Here is a 22,273-nt window from a genome sequence, read left to right as displayed (position 1 = left end):
GAAGAAAAAAATCACGAGATTCAATGAAACATCCCTTTCTGCAGTCTAGAATGAGCTACAGTCCGACTTTCATGGAAATGGTACACTTAAATAAGTTTGTATGAGTATACTGTACTATGTTCACATCTAAATGTAAAGGTTGGCCAATTTTATTTAACGGGATTAGAAGAGGTTCAGGTCACACAGTATGCAATATGAAAATACTATGAAAACCTTGGAAAAAAGTTACATATTTGATTTTGTGCAAACATAACTTCAGTTTAATTTACGGTACTTCTTAAAACGACATTAGGGTGGAATACCAAAATATCTGTCCAGTTTTTTTTATACCACTTTCCCTCATGAGGGTCACGGGTGAGCTGACTTTGCATAAGAGGCATTTTACCCTCTGGACTGGTCACTGAATTATTTGGGATATGATAGATGGATATCCTGTGTGGTCACAGAGGAAAGTCCCTGATGAGGAACATGTTGTCATTTAGCTAACAAAATGCCGATTACCCCAATATAATAGACACTACTCTTTAATGTGAAAAACTGTTCTATGGCCTCATAGAATTTTTGCTTGAGCTTGGAGTGTCAGACTTATGGCATGAGGGCCCAACTGTTCCCACTAAACATTTTACTTAAGCCCACAGGATTAATTTATAAGTGAAAAACTGCATACAAGACTGGAGCAAGATCTTTTTTTCAAATGCTTTTATGCATAAATTAGCTGTATGGCTGCAATGTTTTAGTGAGAGCAGAAGACACAGCACAACTCTTAAGAATGTGTCTCAAATCAAATACTTATGTCAGTACTCTATGGTAAGTATACTATGTACACTGTGTACTTAGTTCCTAGGTGCAAAAATGTTGTGCTTTTTCCACACTTACCAGAAATAATGTTGGCAAAATGTATCCGCTTCTAATTCAAATAATATTGTTGATGTAGATGCCCATATCTGTTGTACAGATTTACTTTACAAAACAGAAGTGAGGTATACTTCTCTTTTTGCCTTTTTTGTATTTGACTTCATTAAATTGATTTATATAAATGTTTGGTGCAGTCGGACCGGAGCAGGGATAGAAAGAAGAAAAAAAAAGGAAGAGAGAGGGGGAAATTTCAGTTACAAGAAGGGGATAAGAAACAACAACAACAACAACAACAACACAAACAACAACAACAGAACAAGATCAGCCAATACGATAAGTACAAATATGATATGAAAGGTGATAGCAAAGAAGCAGTTAGTAAAGTGAATATTAATTACAGAGATGACAATGAACATTATTGCACTAAAAATGGAGCATTACAAATAATAATATACATATCAATAGCACCATTGATAATGAATAATACTAATAACTACATCTATTCTAAACAATGAAATTCTTTCAAATGCAACGATACATATATGTAATGATAACTTGAATTACAAAAGAAAGCAGATAAATGGAGGGGGAGAAAGAGAAGCAAACTGTATTAACCTTGTAGATTGCTATAGAACCATTAGGTTAAGCTTTGTCAGTGTGCCGTGTTTTAGCCAGTTTCTCCTTGGGGAACATTATTAATATATTTTTGATATAATGTGATTATATGCATGAGCGTTTGTATGCATATGTGCTTGTATATGTACAGTATGTGTATATGTTTGTTTGCACAGTGATTGTGTGTGCGAATGTATGTACTGAATTTGTGTATGTACTGTATGTGGGAGCGCATGTACCTATGTATGTATGTAAGTACCAATGTGTGTACGTTTGTATGTATGAATGAATGTACGTTTGTATAAATGTATGAATAATTGTGTGTATGTGAGTATGTAATGTGTATTTCTCCCCTCGTGTATGCGGGAGCCAAAGTACGGCCCCAGCCACCCAGAGAGTCCAACCCAAAGCAGAAGGTGCGGTACACAGGGGACAAGGGACCACCACCCCCATGCATTCCAGCCGGCCAGCGACAGGACCCCCAGAGATAGGGGTACTGTGCCGCCCGGCAGGGCCAGCAGCAGGTCATAGGCAGACGTGCCCGGCAGAGGACACGGCACGGGAGAAGCAGGGGACAGCCACCTCCAAGCTAGCTAAAGACCACATTCCTTGCCCCATTAACAACCGGGCGTATACACGTGCATACCTACGTACACACATAATGTACATACACACACATATGTATGTATATATATATATATATATATATATATATATATTAGGGGTGTGGGAAAAAAATCGATTCGAATATGAATCGAATCGTTTAAGTTGTGCGATTCCGAATCGATTCTCATTTTTAAAAAATTTATTTTTTTATGTATTTTTATTTTTTTTAATCAATCCAACAAACCACTACACAGCAATACCATAACAATGCAATCCAATTCCAAAACCAAACCTGACCCAGCAACACTCAGAACTGCAATAAACAGAGCAATTGAGAGGACACAAACACAACAGAGAACAAACCAAAAGTAATGAAACAAAAATGAATATTGTCAACAACAGTATCAATATCAATTATAATTTCAGCATAGCAGTGATTAAAAATCCCTCACTGACATTATTATTAGACATTAATAAAAATAATAAAAAAGAACAACAGTGTCACAGTGGCGTACACTTGCATCGCATCACATGAGCTTGACAACACACTGTTTCCAATGTTTTCACAAAGATAAAATAAGTCATATTTTTGGTTCGTTTAATAGTTAAAACAAATTTACATTATTGCAATCAGTTGATAAAATATTGTCCTTTACAATCATAAAAGCTTTAAAAAAAAAAAAATCTACTACTCTGCTGGCATGTCAGGAGATTGGGCTAGATCCTGCTGAAATCCTATGTATTGAATGAATACAGAATCCTTTTGAATCGGAAAAATATCGTTTTTGAATTGAGAATCGGATCGAATCGAAAAAATTGATATATTATCGAATCGTGAGCCCAAGAATCGATATTGAATCAAATCGTGGGACACCCAAAGATTCACAGCCCTAATATATATATACGGTGAAGAAACTAAGTATTTGAACACGCTGCTATTTTGCAAGTTCTCCCACTTAGAAATCATGGAGGGGTCTGAAATTTTCACGGTAGGTGCATGTCCACTGTAAGAGAGATAACCTAAAAAGAAAAATCCAGAAATCACAATCTGTAATTTTTTAACAATTTATTTGTGTGATAAAGCTGAAAATAAGTATTTGAACACCAACATTAATATTCGGTAGAGTAGCCTTTGTTTGCAATTACAGAGGTCAAACGTTTCCAATAGTTCTTCACAAGGTTTGCACAGACTGCAGGAGGGATTTTGGCCCACTCCTCCACACAGATCTTCTCTAGATCAGTCAGGTTTCTGGGCTGTTGCTGAGTACCACAGACTTACAGCTCCCTCCAAAGATTTTCAATTTGATTTAGGTCTGGAGACTGGCTAGGCCACTCTGAAACCTTGATATGGTTCTTACAAAGCCACTTCTTGGTTTTCCTGGCTGTGTGCTTTGGGTCATTGTCAAGTTGGAAGATCCAGCCACGACTCATCTTCCATGATCTGACTGAGGGAAGGAGGTTTTTGGCCAAAAAAAGGGGACGGCGTGGCGAAGTTGGTAAAGTGGCTGTGCCAGCAATCTGAGGGTTATTAGTTCAATCCCCACCTTCTACCATCCTAGTCACGTCTGTTGTGACCTAGGGCAAGACACTTCACCCTTGCTCCTGATGGGTCCTTGTGAGCGCCTTGCATGGCAGCTCCCGCCGTCAGTGTGTGAATGTGTGTGTGAATGGGCGAATGTGGAAATAAGTCAAAGTGCTTTGGGCTCCTTAAAAAGGGCTAGAAAAGCGCTGTACAAGTACAACCCATGTACCCATTTACCAAAACGTCACAATACATGGCTGCAGTCATCCTCTCCTTAATACAGTATAGTTTGTCCTGTCCCATGAGCAGAAAAACACCCCCTAAGCATGATGCTACCACCCCCATGCATCACAGTAGGGATGGTGTTCTTGGGATGGTAGGCATCATTCTTCTTCCTCCAAACATGCATAGTGGAATTATGACCAAATAGGTCAAATCTCATCTGTCCACAAAACTTTCTCCCATGACACCTCTGGATCATCCAAATGGTCATTGGCAAACTTAAAACGGGCCTTAACGTGCTGGTTTAAGCAGGGGAACCTTCCGTGCCCTTCATGATTTCAAACCATGACGTCTTAGTGTATTACCAACAGTGACCATGGAAACAGTGATCCCAGCTCTTTTCAGGTCATTGACCAAGTCCTGCCGTGTAGTCCTGGGCTGATTCCTCACCTTTCTTAGCATCATTGAGACCCCAAAAGGTGATATTTCGCATGGGGCTCCACTCCCATTGAGATTGACTGTCATGTTTAGCTTCTTCCATTTTCTAATGATTGCTCCAACAGTGGACCTTTTTTTACCAAGCTGCTTGGCATTTTCTCCAGAGCCCTTTCCATCCTTGTGGAGTTGTACAATTTTGTCTCTGGTGTCTTTGGACAGCTCTTTGCTCTTAGCCATTCTGAATGTTTGGGTCTTACTGATTGTATGGGGTGGACAGGTGTCTTTATGCAGCTAACGACCTCACACAGGTGCATCTGATTCAGGATGATACAGTGGAGTGGAGGAGGACTTTTAAAGGCGGACTAACAGGTCTTTGAGGGTCAGAATTCTAGCTGATAGACAGGTGTTCAAATACTTATTTTCAGCTGTATCACACGAATAAATTGTTTAAAAAACATATATTGTGATTTCTGGATTTTTCTTGTTAGGTTATCTCTCATACAGTGGATATGCACCTACCGTGAAAATTTCAGACACCTCCATGATTTTTAAGTGGAAGAACTTGCAAAATAGCAGGGTGTTCAAATACTTATTATCTTGTCTATATATATATATATATATATATATATATATATATATATATATATATATATATAAACATATATACACACAAACCCTGTTTCCATATATGTTGGGAAATTGTGTTAGATGTAAATATAAATGGAATACAATGATTTGCAAATCCTTTTCAACCCATATTCAATTGAATGCACTACAAAGACAACATATTTGATGTTCAAACTTATACACTTTATTTTTTTTTTTTGCAAATAATAATTAACTTAGAATGTCATGGCTGCAACACGTGCCGAAGTAGTTAGGAAAGGGCAAATTCACCACTGTGTTCCATCACTTTTTCTTTTAACAACACTCAATAAACATTTGGGAACTGAGGAAACTAATTGTTGAAGCTTTGAAAGTGGAATTCTTTCCAATTTTTGTTTTATGTAGAGTTTCAGTCGTTCAACTGTCCGGGGTCTCCGCTGTCGTATTTTACGCTTTATAATGCACCACACATTTTCGATAGGAGACAGGTCTGGACTGCAGGCGGGCCAGGAAAGTACCCGCACTCTTTAACTACGAAGCAATTGCTGTTGTAACACGTGGCTTAGCATTGTCTTGCTGAAGCATCCATGCTTGGATGACAACATATGTTGCTCCAAAACCTGTATGTACCTTTCAGCATTAATGGTGCCTTCACAGATGTGTAAGTTACCCATGCCTTGGGCACTAACACACCCCCATACCATCACAGATGCTGGCTTTTGAACTTTGCGCCTATAACAATCCGGATGGTTATTTTCCTCTCTGTTCCGGAGGACACCACGTCCACAGTTTCCAAATATAATTTGAAATGTAAACTCGTCAGACCACAGAGCACTTTTCCACTTTGCATCAGTCCATCTTAGATGAGCTCGGGCCCAGCGAAGCCGGCGGCGTTTCTGGGTGTTGTTGATAAATGGGTTTTTCTTTGCATTGTAGAGTTTTAACTTGCACTTACAGACGTAGCGACCAACTGTAGTTACTGGCAGTGGTTTTATGAAGTGTTCCTGAGCCCATGTGGTGATATCCTTTACACACTGATGTCGGTTTTTGATGCAGTACCGCCTGAGGGACCAAAGGTCCGTAATATCGTCGCTTATGTGCAGTAATTTCTCCAGATTCTCTGAACCCTTTGATGATTTTACAGACCGTATATGGTAAAATCCCTAAATTCCTTGCAATAGCTCGATGTAAAATTTTCTAAAACTGTTTGACAATTTGCTTACAAAATGGTGACCCTCGCCCCATCTTTGTTTATGAATTACTTAGCATTTCATGGAAGATGCTTCTATACCCAATCATGGCACTCACCTGATCCTAATTAGCCTGCACACCTGTAGGATGTTCCAAATAAGTGTTTGGTGAGCATTCGTCAACTTTATCAGTATTTATTGCCACTTTTTCCAACTTCTTTGTCATGTGTTGCTGGCATAAAATTCTAAAGTTAATGATTATTTGCACAAACTTTTTTTTATCAGTTTGAACATTGAATATGTTGTCTTTGTAGCATATTAAACTGAATATGGGTTGAAAATGATTAGCAAATCATTGTACTCCGTTTATATATACATGTAACAAAATTTGCCAACTCATATGGAAATGGGGTATATATATATATACATGTATATATATATATATATATATATATATGTATGTATATATACATATATACATATATATATGTGTTTATGTGTACGTATATACATACATATATATGTATGTATATATACATACACATAAACACATAAACACACACATATATATATACATACATACATATATATGTATGTATACATATATATACATACACATAAACACACACATATATATAAATATATATATATATATATATATGTATATATATAAATATATATATATATATATATATATATATATATTTATATATATATATATATATATATATATATATATATATGTATATATTAAGGGTGTAACGGTACGTGTATTTGTATATAACCGTTTCGGTACAGGGGTTTTGGTTCGGTACGGTGGTGTACCAAACGAGTTTCTAAGCTAAATTCTTAACAAGCTGCTTTGCTTCTTCTTTTGATTGATTGATTGATTGATTGAAACTCTTAATAGTAGATTGCACAGTACAGTACATATTCCGTACAATTGACCACTCAATGATAACACATGAATACCTTTTTCAACTTGTTTAAGTCAGGGTCCACGTTAATTCAATTCATTCTGCCTTTGTCTCAGCACCCAGCATTGTCCCACCTACACAACCATCTAACTGGTTTACATACAAAGTGATAACGGCCAATCAGCAGTGCGTATTCAGAGCGGTAACAGCCAATCAGCAGTGCGTATTCAGAGCGCATGTATTCAATGCTTCAGCGTTGAGCAGATAGGTGTGTAGCAGGTGAGCAGCGGACTCTCCCCAAATTAAAATAAACACTTCCGGGTAGTCAACTACTATTAACATCACTATGAACCCGTGACGTTTTAGAAACTTAAATTGCAGCTCAGCTCGCTCACAGTCTTGGCTTGAGGTGAAGGCTAATTAGCTTTTAGCGTAACGTTAGCTCATTTTGCTGTGTGTGTGTGTGTGTGCGTGTGTGTGTTGGGGGCAGCAAAGCCCTGTCTGTCTGTTATTTCACTTGAACTCCATGGTGTTCAGGGAAGAATAGTCTCTGCTATTGCTATTGTAATATTTTTTCAGCAATAGTTACATTAATCATTAGTAATGTAGCAGCTTAGTTTTGAATGGCAGGGTCTCTGCTATCACATGTTGCAAAAATATAACATTTACATAATACAAATCAACTACAGGCTTCCCAAATGCTGTAATAAATTAAGCATGTTGAGTTGACTTGAAACTTTTTAATGTTGCACTTTTTATATGCAGAAGAAAAGTTTTGTCATTTTATTTCATCTGAGCAACAATTTGAGGCAGTTTAATGTGGATTAATGTGGGCAGACTTATTATAAGTGTTCCTAAAGTTAAAAGAATAAAGCCATTGTTTACAAATTTGGTAAATAAATAACCCAAAAATGTATATTTTGTTGTTTTCTTACTGTACCGAAAATGAACCGTACCGTGACCTCTAAACCGAGGTATGTACCAAACCGAAATTTTTGTATACCGTTACACCCCTAATATATATTGTGGACGACTTTCCCGGTCGCCACTCGGGTTCTACTGACCACCGAGGAAGGACATCGCTTTTAGCAGGTTTGACTCTTTTATTTCTTTTTTTTCAATTATAAATATATTATTGAATTTGACAGGTATTACAATATACAATAAAACAGTAATCACATTTTCCCCTTTTTCCCCCCACCCACTTCCAAGAACAGCAACCCAACATATACCCCATACACACAATACCCCCCCAGGCCCTACATAAGTTAAAGGTACAGTCACAAATGGAAAATAATTAGTACATCACTTTCTTCTCAATATAGGCAGATAGTAAATATTCACCCGGAATAAATATAAATAAAATAACTGAAATGAGAAAAAAAAGAAAAAACAAAGAAGCTGGTTTATGAAAGGTGAACTTTTCATGTGTCCTGTAGCGTCTTTAATTTAGCTATGTAGTCAACCATACAGCCCCAAACTTCACAGATGCCCCCCTAAGATTGAATTTTATTTTCTCCAGATCTAAATACATCATAAGGTCTTTAAGCCATAAGGAGGATTTGGGGCAGAAAGGTGACTTCCACTCCAACAAAATTCTCCTACTGAATGTGCTAATAAGGATGCAAAGGCGATACTATCCTTAAATTTTCTCCTTATTTGGGGATCTGATACCGTCCCAAAAATAGCCATTTCTGCACATGGTGTCAGATTTAAATCCAATGCCTTATCAAGGTGTTTGAAAATAGTTGTCCAATAATCCAGCAAATGGGGACAAGACCAAAACATGTGTGTCATATTTTCAGGTCACATGTGACATCTGTTACAAGTATGTGAGATATTGGGGTATATTTTGGAGAGTTTGGAATTAGTGAACTAAATACGGTGGAAAACCTTTAATTGTATTAAATTAAGCCTTGAACAAGATGTACTGTTGTTAATTCGGGTTAAGGCAGAATCCCAATCTCCATCATCTATAGATCTGCCAAGATCTTCTACCCAATTCCCTCTGATTTTATCAAGAGACGTTTTACCAAACTGGGAGATTAAGATGTAGATTTTGGAGATTAGGCCTTTCTGATTTGTGGGAATATCTAAAAGTGAATCAATTAGCGAATTAGGTGGAGTATTAGGGAAAGAGAGACTATTTGATTCAACAAAATTACGGACCTGAAAGTATCGAAATAGGTAAGATTTTGGGAGGTCAAATTTTTCACACAGTTCACTGAAACTAGCGAAGACATCAACAATATATAAGTCCTTTAGCCTGCTAAGGCTTGACTGCGTCCATAGAGAAAACGCTACATCTGTGCTAGGAGGAAGGAAGAGGTGGTTATTATGAATGGGGCTGTGGTTGGATAAGCCCTGCAGGCCGAAAATATTTCTAAATTGAGACCAGATTCTAAGGGTAGAAATGACAATTTGGGATGGTCGATAAAGTAATTTTGATGTAAGCAGATCCAAGAGTGAGGTAGAACAGGAACTAGCTTCAGATTTACACCAGATTAATTCAAGTTCTTTGATCCAGAGAGTCACTTTATGTATGTTAGCTGCCTAATAGTAGTGTTTTAGATTAGGGAGTGATAAACCACCTACCTATGCCTTTGCAGGAACTCACTCCTAATCCTGGGAGTCTTGCCTTTTCATATAAAGAATGAAATTAGTTTGTTTATTATGCAAAAAAAGGAATTGGGTAAAAAGATAGGCAAACATTGAAACAGATACAAAAATCGAGGGAGCACATTCATTTTGACGCAGTTTACCCTGCCAGCTATAGTTATGTGTAAATCATTCCACCTTTCCAAATCTAATTTAAGTTTGTCGATTAGAGGTGGAAAATTGTCCTTTTAGAGAGCTGGTAGCTTACGACAAATATGTATGCCTAAGTACTTGAAGCTGTTCCTGGACATCTTAAATGGGAAATATCCATCAGGGATCTCAAGGGCCAAATTATTCACATGAAAGCATTCACTCTTAGCGAAATTCAATTTATAGCCAGAGAATGATCCAAAATTGTTTAGCAATTCAATAATCTTTGGAATGGTAGAGATTGGATCAGATATAAACAATAGTAAATCATCCGCGTATAGAGAATGCGTGTGTTCTAGACCGCATCTATGGATTCCTTTACTGATACCAGACGATTTAAGAGCAATGGACAAGGGTTCGATTGCAGTAACGAATAACAATGGACTTAGAGGGCACCCCTGGCGTGTGCCTCTGCCAAGTGTAAAAAATTGGGATAACATTCCATTTGTGCTTACGGCAGCCATAGGAGAAGAGTATAGAAGTGCTATCCAAGATATATATTTGGACCCAATGTTAAACCTCTTTAAAGGCCTACTGACATGAGATTTTGTGATTTAAACAGGAATAGCAGGTTAATTCTATCTGTCATACTTGATCATTTCGCGATATTGCCATATTTTTGCTGAAAGGATTTAGTAGAGAAAATTGACGATAAAGTTCAACACTTTTGGTACTTCCTGAAAAAACCTCGCCTTTACCGGAAGTCGCAGACGATGACGTCGCAAGTGTGGGGACTCCTCACATATTCACATTGATTTTAATGGGATCCTCCAACAAAAAGTTATTCGGACCGAGAAAACGATAATTTTCCCATTAATTTGAGCGAGGATGAAAGATTCGTGTTTGAGGATATTGATAGCGACGGACTACAAAAAAAAAACGAGTTAAAAAAAAAAACGCGATAGCATTGGGATGTATTCCGATGTTTTTAAACACATTTACTAGGAGAATTCTGGGAAATCCCTTATCTTTCTATTGTGTTGCTAGTGTTTAAGTGAGTTTAACAGTACCTGATAGTCGGAGGGGTTTGTCCATGGGTGTCTTGACGCCATGTCTCATGGGTGTCGACGGCAGCTGTACGGACGACACAAGCTCAGCTGATATCTGGTAAGTGGCGACTTTTTAACCACAATTTTCTCACCGAAACCTGCTGGTTGACATTCGGTTGGGATCCATGTCTGCTTGACCGCGCTCTGATCCATAGTAAAGTTTCAGCTCCGGGAATTTTAAACAAGGAATCACCGTGTGTTTGTGTGGCTAAAGGCTAAAGCATACCAACTCCATCTTTCTACTGTGACTTCTCCAATATTAATTGAACAAATTGCAAAAGATTCAGCAACACAAATCTCCAAAATACTGTGTAATTATGCCGTTAAAGCAGACGACTTTTACCTGTGTGTGTGCGTAGCGCTCATACTTCCTAAAAACGTGTGACGTCCTGCGTACACGTCATCATTACACAACGTTTCCAAGACAAAACTCCCGGGAAATTTAAAAGTGTAATTTAGTAAACTAAAAAAGCCGTATTGGCATGTGTTGCAATGTTAATATTTCATCATTGATGCATAAACTATCAGACTACGTGGTGGGTAGTAGTGGGTTTCAGTAGGCCTTTAAGACCTCTAACAAATATCCCCACTCCACCCTGTCGAAAGCTTTCTCCACCACTTCTGGCGTCTCCTCGGATGCTGGAGAAAAAATTATGTTAAGAAGGCAACAAATGTTGGAAAAAGAGTGCCGGTTTTTCATAAACCCAGTTTGGTCAGGTGATATGATGTTTGGTAAAACTGACTCAAGGCGAAGACCCAGTGCTTTAGCTAAAATCTTATAATCAGCGTTTAAGAGCGAGATGGGAGGGTAAGAACTACAATCAGAATCTATTTTGCCCGGTTTTAGTAATAAAGTTATTGACGCTTCGGTGAGAGTTCGAGGCAAGTATATAGTTCAGAGTAGAATGATTTGAAGGTGTCGTTAATGACTGAAGGAATGACTTTGAGTTCACCTGTGGGGGTTCTGATTTGTCGAATTTGCCGAGATGCTGACTGGCTTTTAATTTGGCGTGATAGATGGCGCCCTGCCTTCTCACCATGCTCGTACAGGAAGCCACGCGATCGTAAGAGTAATCTTTCAGTTTCTTGTGTTGACAATAAATTGTAGTTCATTTACAGGTTTTGTCTAACTTTAACCAGTTCAGGGTATGGAGTTACTGATAGCTCTCTGTCCAATTCTGTTATACTTTCCATGAACTGCTCCTGTTTTTGTCTTCTCAATTTGTTTTGTCTTGCAGAATAAGAAATAATCTCTCCCCGGACTACCACGGGGATATGGGAGTAGAGTTGTTTGTAACAAGAAAATCATTTATCACTTTGGAAATTGTTTTGCAGAATCCGTCATCATTGAGTAGTGTGCTATTAAACCTCCATGGAGTCTTTTTTTTTTTTTAAGAGTGAAAACGAAAGATCAAGTAACAATGGAGCATGGTCAGATATCACTATTGTTGAATATTCTACATTATCGACACCCAGAAGGAGATTATCATCTATGAAAAAGTAGTCAATCCTTGAAAAAGTTTTATGGACCTGGGAATAAAAAGAGAATTGTTTTTTATCTGGGTAAAAAAAGCACCAAGGGTCCACACCTCCTATTTGACCCATGAATTTTGAAATTGTTTTGGCCATTTTTAATGGGGGGCCCTGCCTTGGACTGGATTTGTCTAGCAACGGGTCTATTGCACAGTTCAGGTCCCCCCCAATATTAAACGATGGGAACTGAGGTCTGGCAAAGATGAAAACACTTTCATAATAAATGATTCATCATCCCAATTAGGTGCATAAAGTTTGTCAAGGACAACAGACATATTATTAAGAGAACCTGAGACTATAACAAAACGACCTTGATGGTCAGTTATGACTTTTGTTGGGCTAAAATGGGTACTTTTGTGTATTAAAATAGCTGTACCCCTTGCTTTGCTGCTAAAATTCGAGTGAAAAGATTGTCCAACCCATGAGGCCTTTAATCGATGATGATCCTTAGTGGTCAGATTAGTCTCCTGTAGAAAAGCAATTTCAGTTTTAAGGTGTTTTAAATGGGAAAATACTCAACCTCTTTTGACTGTGCCGTTGATCCCTTTAACGTTCCAAGAAACAAATCTCAAGCAAGATAACCCCTTTTTGTTTGTATTAACCATAATCACATTTGTAAAAAACATGGTGAGATGACACAATGCCTTGTAGAAGGAAGTGGAATTAACATACAGACAGGCAGTATTAATTTTGACAGCAAAATTTGATTTAGTTTTAGTCATAGTCTTTTGACTAAAATGTAATTTAATTTCAGTCATAATTTAGTTATTTAAATGGTTTTAGTTTTAGTCTAGTTTTAGTTGACGAAATATCATAAGATTATAGTCGACGAAAACTACAGTAGATTTAGTCGACTAAAGGGTAATATGTAAACTTTCCCTTCAATTTCTGAAAGTCAAAGCAAAACAGCGGAAAAATCACAGATACAAGTCGTATTTTGATGAAAATCATGTCTCAAATTTAGTATTTCACGAGTAAGCCGTGTAATAAACGGGATAACGTCGAGTGAGTTGTATGTTGTGGAAAACGTTTACCTGTGTGTGGATTTCGGGGTGATTGGACTGTAAATGTCGCTTCAAGTTGGTTGTGGTTTTCCCTGTAATCCTCGCGCTGCATTTCTTACACTGCGTCTTGTTATCTTTGACGTCAAATATAAAATTTCCCCATAAGTCCTCTCTCCACTTCCTCCCCGGCGTTGAAATCCCTGCACGTAAGCGATGATATTACAGACCTTTGATCCCTCAGGCGGTACTGCACCAAAAATCGACATCAGTGTGTAAAAGATATCACCACACGGGCTCAGGAACACTTCATAAAACCACTGTCAGTAACTACAGTTGGTCGCTACATCTGTAAGTGTAAGTTAAAACTGTACTATGCAAAGCCAAACCCATTTATCAACAACACCCTGAAACGCCGCCGGCTTGGTTGGGCCCGAGTACACCTAAGATGGACTGATGCAAAGTGGAAAGGTGTTCTGTGGTCTGACGAGTACACATTTCTAATTATATTTGGAAACTGTGGACGTGGTGTCCTCCGGAACAAAGAGGAAAATAACCATCCATATTGTTATAGGCGCAAAATTCAAAAGCCAGCATCTGTGATGGATGGGGGTGTATTGGTGCACAAGGCATGGGTAACTTACATATTTGTGAAGGCACCATTAATGCTGAATGGTAAATACAGGTTTTGGAGCAACATTTGTTGTCATTCAAGCATCATTATCATAGACGCCCTTGTTTATTTCAGCAAGAAAATGCCAAGCCATGTGTTACAACAGCGTGGCTTCGTAAAAAAAGAGTGCAGGTACTTTCCTAGCCCGCCTGCAGTCCAGACCTGTCTCCCATCAAAAATGTGTGGCGCATTATGAAGCGTAAAATACGACAGCGGAGACCCCGGACTGTTGAACGACTGAAGCTCTACATAAAACAAGAATGGGAAAGAATTCTACTTTCAAAGCTTCAACAATTAGTTTCCTCAGTTCCCAAACATTTATTTAGTGCAGGGTTTCCCACAAATTCATTTATTTGTCGCGGCCCGCCACAAAAGAATTAAGGCCGCCACAAATAAAAAAAAGAATAAAAAAAAAAAAAAAAAAAAGTATATATTTATATATATATATATATATTGGGCTTTTGACTCGCTCGACACTCATAAAAATAATGGGACTGTCTGTGAATGGAGCTTGTAGTATCATATAATATAAATATGTAAATATTATTTAAATATGTATATCAATCAATCAATCAATGTTTACTCATATAGCCCTGAATCACTAGTGTCTCAAAGGGCTGCACAAACCACAACACAAACCACTACGACATCCTCGGTAGGCCCACATAAGGGCAAGGAAAACTCACACCCAGTGGGACGTCGGTGACAATGATGACCCAGTGGGACGTCGGTGACAATGATGACTATGAGAACCTTGGAGAGGACGAAAGCAATGGATGTCGAGCGGGTCTAACATGATACTGTGAAAGTTCAATCCATAATGGATCCAACACAGCCGCGAGAGTCCTATATAAGTATGTACATAAAGTGTTGTATTTATATTCCAACTCTGCGTTCTTCTTGGTCATCGCCGCCGCTGCCACCGCTGCCACCGCTGAACCCCCACCCCCTTTGGCGGCCGATCAGACCACCACAAATAGATGCCTGACCTGTGGGAAACACTGCAGTTGTTATGTACAGAGGAGGGAAGGAGGCGACAACCAGGGCACAACTGCGGTTCACAAGGTTTATTTAAACCTTTGATGATACATGGCGTGTGTATGCTACTCTAAGTGAATGAGTGATGACTATGTGTAATATTAATAATGTAAATGTTACCAGGGTTTGTTGTCGGTTGTATCCTTCGTCGAATCCAGAGGGGCAAGGCGAAGAGGCAGTTCGTGAGCAGGCAAGATGTCGGGGGCAGGAGCGAGGTTGCATGGTCTTGGTCTGAGCAGGGAGGTCGTGGATCGAGGAAGGCAGTTAGAAATCCGGATGGATGTCGAGAGGCAAGGTACGATCACGGAAGACAGGAGAGTCACTGTGGAAAACACAAGGGACATGAACAAGGGAGACTCGGAGAGAGCAAAGAGCAAAGCACAGGTGAGGGAATGCCAGACGTAATGCTTACTGAGAAGATAGCGACGTTCTGGCAAAAGTTTCTCGGGTCTGCTGGCTTTTATGCTGCTCCCTCTCATCAAATCCAGGTGTGTTGATTCTTGATAGGCTGCAGGCTTGTTGCTGCTTGGGCGTGCTGCACTCAGCACGAGTGGGGGAAAGTCTGAGTGCACTGTCAGCAGAGACCTCTCTTGGCGAAGTGCTAGGAAACGCTGAGGAAACGCGGGTTCGACTCCGCATCGTGACAGTACCCACCCCCCTTATGCGAGGCCCCCGATGAGCGCCGGGGAGCATCAGGATTGGTACGGTAGAAATCCTCCAGAAGAGAGGGGTCGACAAGATAGGAGGCAGGAACCCAAGATCTGTCTTCTGGCCCATATCCTTCCCAGTCAACCAGATAAGCGAGCCCCCTACCTTGTCGACGGACCCTGAGGATCTCATTGACCGTCCAAACCTGGTCTCCATTAGGCAAGAACCTAGAGGGTGGGGGGGCAGGGACAGAGCACTCTCCGCTACCGGTTCAATTTGGGAAACATGGACAACAGGATGCCGCTTGACCGAGGGTGGGAGAGCCAATTTAACTGACACAGGGTTTATGATCGAAATGATCGAGAACGGACCAACATAACGTGGAGCCAATTTTCTTGATGGTACCTGGAGACTGAGGTCCCTAGTGAGAAGCATCACATGTTGTCCTGGTTTATAGGACGGGGCTGAAATGCGATGACGGTTGGCGTTGCGACACATTTTCTCAGATGCTCTTTACAAAGCTGCACGAGCGACTCTCCACACCTTCTGACACCGTCTAATATGAGCTCTAGTAGAGGGAACAGCGATATCCAGTTCCTGTTGGGGAAATAAAGGGGGTTGATAACCTAATGAGCACTCAAAAGGGGACATACCGGTAGCGGAGCTCTTCAATGAGTTATAAGAAAACTCCACCCATGGCAGAAACTTGCTCCAGGACGTGGGTTGATGACTGGCGACACATAGGAGCATGGTCTCCAAGCTTTGATTAGCTCTTTCAGCCTGCCCGTTGCTCTGGGGATGGTATCCTGATGTGAGGCTGACCGAGGCCCCGATACCCTTGCAGAAGGCTCTCCATACTTGCGACGTAAACTGAGGACCTCGTTCAGAAACGATATCCACTGGAATCCCATGTTGTTTGATGACGTGCAGTATCAGGAGGTCAGAAGACTCTAATGCAGAAGGTAACTTTCGCAGTGGAATAAAGTGGGCTGCCTTGGAGAAATGGTCAACAATAGTAAGGATAGTGGTGTTACCTCTGGAAGCTGGAAATCCTGTGACAAGACCCAGAGCGATGTGCGACCAAGGACGGGCAGGAATGGTGAGCGGGTGAAGAAGACCAGCAGGAGGCCTGTGTGACATCTTACTACGGGCACAAGTTCAACAAGCAGCAATGAACTCACGAGTGTCCTTGGCCATGGATGGCCACCAAAAACGTCTTCGTAGTAGTGATAGTGATCGTTGAAAACCAGGATGGCATGAGAACAAGCTGGAGTGTCCCCAATCCAGGACCCTGGGATGTAGCTCCCTATGGACGAACAGTTTGTTGGGAGGTCCACCTCCCAGTCCTGGATTGGAACGTATTGCGGACTAATGAGCGTACAAAACCTCATGTCTGAGAGTTCAGAGTTGTCTGAGAGTTCAGAGTGTACCAAACAAAACAGGAAACGTCCTGACCTCAATTTGGCTCAGTGTGCCAAACACTGCACCTACAGGAAAATGATGTTTGAACAATAACGAACATAACAGGAAACCAAGCAAACACTGCTCATACAGGAAACAGATGCTTGAGCAACAACCAACATAACAGGAAGCCAAAAGTAGTTCCTAGACACGAGACACATAGCAACAGACGTCAGTCAGTAGACTGACCAATCAGATAACTACTGGCACCGTATATAAGCTGCTGCACAGCAAACTCTCATTAGATCGCTTTGGGTTTTCCTGGTACTACTGTTCAAGTGTACTATACGATCTCCGCTCTCTGCAGACTGCGTTTAATAAAATACTTCTACTTGACTCAACTCCCGCCTCCTCGAATTGTTTTCCTGCTCCTGGCCCGGGTGAGACGGCACTAAAAATGCGTCTCAACAATTTGGGGGCTCGTCCCGGGATACAGGGAGTTGTGAGGAGAACATCGAGAGGACCATTCGGACCTAAACATTTTCTTCATGGACAAAGGACAAAGACACTAGCCGGCACTTACAAATAAGGTAAGCAGAAACCTGTTAAAACAAATTCTGCATATTGGAAACTACTAAAATAGTGTCCTGTCCTATGTACTTGTAAGAAAACATAAAAACTAAAAGAGTCAGTAGAAGTGTAAATAACTTCGATACAGGAGGAATACACAGTAACCTCGAGAGTGGCGTAACTCCACCTGAGATCCGACGGGGTCCAGGAGCGGTTAGTACCGCGGCTGGGTTAGAGTCCCGGGGGTTGAGGTCCCTAAATTCTAGTTGTTGTTACGATATGAAAACTCCAAAAACGTTTGGGAAAATAGGTTTATAAACCTTGGAGAGATTGAAATATCGCTGTATAAAACTCCTAAAAACAACAAAATAGGTTGTTTTACGTGGGAAAAACGAGGGGAGAAGAAAAATACAGTCGAAGGAAACTGTGTTGAAAACAGAGACTGAGTAGTCTTTCGATAACACAACTTTAAGCTAAATAAAATACTGTGTGGGTATCGAATGTGTATGTGACACTAACTTTGTGTGTGTATTTTAAGTGTTGCTGAGGTAAGAAGGGAAGTGGGGAGAATAAGACTCTGAGTAAATCGTTGTGTGAATACTCGTTGTGTGCTGGGTCTGCGGCTGATGAACTGACGGGATACCTAACGGTGTAAACGAATGTCGTTCATTCGCTACAGTTTAGGGCGGGGTGGGCGGTGAAAACCGTCCATATCTGACCAACAGACACGCAGCGAGGGCTAAATCACCCAGTTGATAAGCGGGACATCTTATCTTTGGAGTAAACGCTGTGGTTCTTGTGATAGGACACCCAGTGGGAGACCGGACCGGCCTTTAGGGCCGGCCTAGAAGCTTGTCTCTCAGAGAACCGCAGTGGGCTAACGCAGCTATCTCCGGGAAGATTGTTGTCGCAATAAAACTGTGGAGCTCAGTGTTTAGTTAAAAAATGGAAGGAGAGTTTGATAGAGAAATAGATGATGATGGATGGGGCCAGGTTATCCCATATGTCACCCTATTAACCCAAATTGGATCCACAGCTAATGCCCTAGCTGCCACATCAAAGCCAACAGATAAAGAGAAGAAAGTAACAAAAAGCAAAACAAAAATTAGAACAACTTATTCAGGACATGGGGAAAACATTGGAACATATAGGGCCCTTAGGACAATTGATACTTGATAAGATGAACACAGCAGCTATAAAGAGAGATGAAGCGGAAGAGCAGGGAAAGATTGCAGGTTTGTTGCAGAAGTCCAGTTGGAGGAAAAAAGGAGCGCGACTGGGAGAAGGAGCGACGGGAGTGGGCTGAACTGTTGAGCTGCTGACAAGGCACCAAACATCTGCACCAAAAGGAGCTTCACTCCAAATCGGTAACTGCACCTCATGTCCCCACATGTCCTCCACCCTATGCGCCTCCAACCCACGGCATGTATCCCACATTTTACAATGAAAGAGGCACACTCTGGCATTAGGAGATTTCCGCGCTGTTGCTGCTCGGTGCATGACCCAGACTAATCTTAGAGATGTAGAGACGGACGCAAAAACTCTAACACTGTCCGATGAGGTCAGATTCACCCAACCATGCACTGCTCTTGGTGCTGCAATGCGTAGTCATTTCCCACTGCCTAATTCAGCCGTTATGCCTAAAATTAGATGGATAGATAGATTGATGGATAGTACTTTATTGATTCCTTCAGGAGAGTTCCTTCAGGAAAATTAAAATTCCAGCAGCAGTGTACAGAGTTGAGATCAATTTAAAGAAAAAAGTAAAAAGTAAATAATGGGGGTTTAAAAGGAAACAAAATAGAGAAATATTACAAAAAGAATAAAAACAATGGGAATAACAATATAACAGTAAAATAAGAATATAACAAGACAAAGTAGGCAGTAGTGACCATGTTATGAAAACGTATTGCACTGTTAATGTTTTGATGGGACCCCAAACAAAACCCCAGGCAGTTTTTATGTGAAGCCAAAGAGGCCTGGACCAATCAAACCGGCCAGTACCCCGGTAACACTGGGTCACAGGCCGAGTGGTTCCGACAAGCAGTTCTGAGTGGAGTGCCTGAGTCAGTGCAAACAGCCATGAAAAGTAACCCTGACATGTTAGGATGTCAACTTTGTACATGGGAGAAGCATCTCGTTCATTACCTTACCACGGCTCGAGACAAAACACAACAAGATGAGAAAGACAAAGCAGATTTGCAGGCACAATTACTGTAATTACAACTAGCCAAAGCTAGAGATGACTTAAACGACAAAAAGAAGGGCAAGAAAGATCAGGTCAAGGTTATGTCTCAAACTGTACTGCAGTGGGACGGCGATAACGTTCAGGAGTCTGGGACGCCACATTTCAGAAGAGGGGGAGGACAAAATAGGGGAAGGGGAGGCCCACGGGGTGGAGGAAGGAGAGGGTTTTCCGGGGGAAGGCCTCAAGGAGGAAACCAAGGCTGTTTCCTGTGTGGGGACTCCTCCCATTGGGTGAGGGAGTGCCCATATAACCCTGCTCAGTCACAAAGAGGGTTTCCACAGAGAGGAGGAGTTCAGAACAGGGGAGGAACACACCCTCCTCAGTCTCAAGGGAGAGGACCCGCACCACAGTTCCCCTTGTGGCAAGACACTGAGTGACACGCCCCACAGAGAAGCCCTGGACAGCACCTTACGGCAGAACCGGTGCTGTCAGTGACAGTAAATCAGGACTTGCTGCCTTTTTTAGTGGATACCGGTGCTACCGTCTCCACTATCAAGACTGTGGAAAAGAAGCTGCTTACATCAGACGTCATAACAGTCATGGGTTTCTCTGGGGTTCCTACTACGCTGCCTTACACCAAGCCTCTCACAACAAGGCTTGGCAATCAGACTGTGTTGCATCCTTTCATCTACTCCCCTGAGGTACCTTCCAACCTAATGGGGAGAGACCTCCTGACTCGATTGGGGGCTACTATTCTCTGCTCGCCTGACGGACTAACAGTCTCATTCCCTGATGGAACATCTCTACTCTGCGCCAGTATTGAGTCTTCACATTCAAGCCAATACATGATTCAGCCAGTTGCAGACAGATCGGCTGACATCTACTGGGGTCTCCTACACAGTGAAACTAGTGATAAAGGTGGAATCCTGTCGGCTTACCTGACTTGGAAACCCTGGATCTCCCAAATACACCCCTATGTGGCCCCTCCTGACCCTCCACATATGACATTGTTTTATGATAGAGAGGATACACAGTGGTATGAGGAACAGTTTAGCAGGGACATAGAGGGTACTAATTGGGCTCTTTCCACTAACATTTATGTGGCTCCCATAGGTGTAGCGGCAGAAGTTTCTCTCACCCCAAAACAACTACAGTGGTACATGATGAGTGACGAGGCTTCCCCCATGTGTCTTTAGCCTTACATCCAGAGCACCAAGCTAAAGAGCTGGGTTCTATAGTTAAAACAGCACAACTGCAACTGATTGGCAGAGGGTTGGCTCTTCGTTGTGGTATTCACCCGCAACTCAAATCTACAAAATACAGGTTTCTTGCACTGACCACGCTCTCCTTGAACACGCTCAAATCTCCCGCCACCATGGCCGAGAGAAAACAGATCACCCCGAAGCAGCATTGTTGTTAGATTCACTTTCTGACTCACTATGGTCCACTGGGCCCACGGATGTTGGCCTAGTCGACTGCCCCCCAGTTACTTTCAAGCTGAAAAATAACAACCCAGTGTGGGTTACCCAATACCCAAGTAAAAAAGACGCCGAAATCGGCATTGCAGATACCATTGAAGGTCTATTTGAAAAGGGGGTGTTGGTAGAAACATCCTCGGAATGGAACACTCCCATACGGCCCATTGAAAAGAAGGGCACTGGTAAATATCGCATGGTTCATGATTTTAGGGCCATTAACTCTGCGTTATGCACGCAAACCATCCCAGTTCCGAAACCTTACGTTGCGTTGACTAATCTTGATCCTAGCCACCAATGGTACACCTGTATCGACCTCACTAATGCATTTTTCTGCCTACCACTAGCCGAAAAATGTAGAAACATTTTTGCCTTCACCTACCGAGGTGTCCAACTGACCTATTCTCGTCTTCCTCAGGGATTTGCTCTATCCCCTGGCCTATTTAATCAGGTATTAAAGGATGTTTTGACGGATTGTGCTACCACCTGGAATAAAAAACATAGCACTAACTGAGGCGAACGGAGTGGGACATGTCGGGGCTGCACAGATGCAGAGAAACCTCGAAAATTGGTGGCACCCATTTTTGAAAGATATGTGTAAATATCATGTACATACTTGCCCTGAATGCACCATGTATAATGCACGACGAACAGTCAGACCGCATCCTGGACGTTTCCCTGTCGAGACGAAAACAGGGAAAGAAATCATCATAGATTACACAGATATGGTGAATTCAGTAAAAGGGTACAGGTATATGTTGGTATGTGTGGATGCGTATTCAGGTTGGCCAGAGGTACTCCCGACAAAAAGGGAAGACAGTAAGACAGTGGTGAAGTTTTTGGTAAACCAGTATATCCCCAGACATGGTTTTCCTGAGAAAATCCGATCAGATAATGGTACACATTTCAAAAACCATG

Source organism: Nerophis ophidion, linkage group LG02, assembly GCF_033978795.1.
Source record: "Nerophis ophidion isolate RoL-2023_Sa linkage group LG02, RoL_Noph_v1.0, whole genome shotgun sequence".
NCBI classification, from domain to species: Eukaryota; Metazoa; Chordata; class Actinopteri; order Syngnathiformes; family Syngnathidae; genus Nerophis; species Nerophis ophidion.
This window is presented reverse-complemented; position numbering follows the sequence as displayed.